This window comes from Microtus ochrogaster, unplaced genomic scaffold (assembly GCF_000317375.1).
Source record: "Microtus ochrogaster isolate Prairie Vole_2 unplaced genomic scaffold, MicOch1.0 UNK32, whole genome shotgun sequence".
Lineage (NCBI taxonomy): Eukaryota > Metazoa > Chordata > Mammalia > Rodentia > Cricetidae > Microtus > Microtus ochrogaster.
In genome coordinates, this window is record NW_004949130.1 from 3,028,257 (window position 1) to 3,029,141 (window position 885).

Consider the following 885-nt stretch of genomic DNA (forward strand, 5'->3'; position numbering starts at 1 on the left):
ACTAACCCTTACATCTTAAATTAACCCATTTCTATTATTTTATGTATTGCCATGAGGCTGTGGTTGACCAGTAAGGTTCCAGTGTCTGTCTCCTTCGGCAGCTACATGGCATCTCCTTGACTCCACCTTCTTTTTTCCTCTATCTCTACTTGAAATTCCCTTCTTGTTCTATTCTGCACTGCCATAAGCCCAAAGCAGCTTCTTTATTAGCCATTGGTAATAAAACATATTCACAGCATGCAGAGGGGAATCCCACATCAACCTCTGTCACACACTGCTGAGATTACAGAAGTGTGCCACTCGAGTTGTTTTCTTTAAAAAAAATTATCTAAGTTTTATGAAAATTTATTTATATGTATATGTGTGTATGTTTGTGCACATTCATGTCGGTACCTGTGGAAGCCAGAAAGGGTGTTGGATTCCTGGAGCTAGCGTTATAGGTGGCTGTGAGCCGCTTGATATGCGTATCAAGTATCTATAAGAGCAGCCCCTACTAAGCCATCTCTCCACCCCTCTTTATATTTGTTTGTTTCTTTTTTTGAGACTTTATGGGTCTCTCTAGGCAGTCCTAGAAATTGCTGTGTAAATCAGGCTGGCTTTAAACTCATAAGAGGGTCTCCTGCTTCTGTGCTGAGATTAAAGGCCTGTGCCACACTGCGCCTGGTGCCCCCCCCCTCTTGTTTTTTTTGTTCTTTTTTTTTGAAAATGGTCTCACATGTAGACCCTCCACTAGTCTAGATTCTTTGTTTTGTTCTATCGCCATGCCTGACACCTTTACTCTATCTGTGTGTGTGTCTGTGTGTCTGTGTATGTGTCTGTGTGTCTGTGTGTGTGTCCGTATCACCATGCCTGACACCTTTACTCTGTCTGTTTGTGTGTGTGTGT

General features: G+C 42.3%; 1 protein-coding gene across 1 annotated transcript in view; it reads left to right on the forward strand.

Annotated features, from left to right (window-relative positions):
- Positions 1-885, forward strand: part of Gpatch1 (G-patch domain containing 1) — a 44,654-nt gene that overhangs the window by 24,737 nt on the left and 19,032 nt on the right. The gene's annotated exons all lie outside the window — the stretch shown is intronic.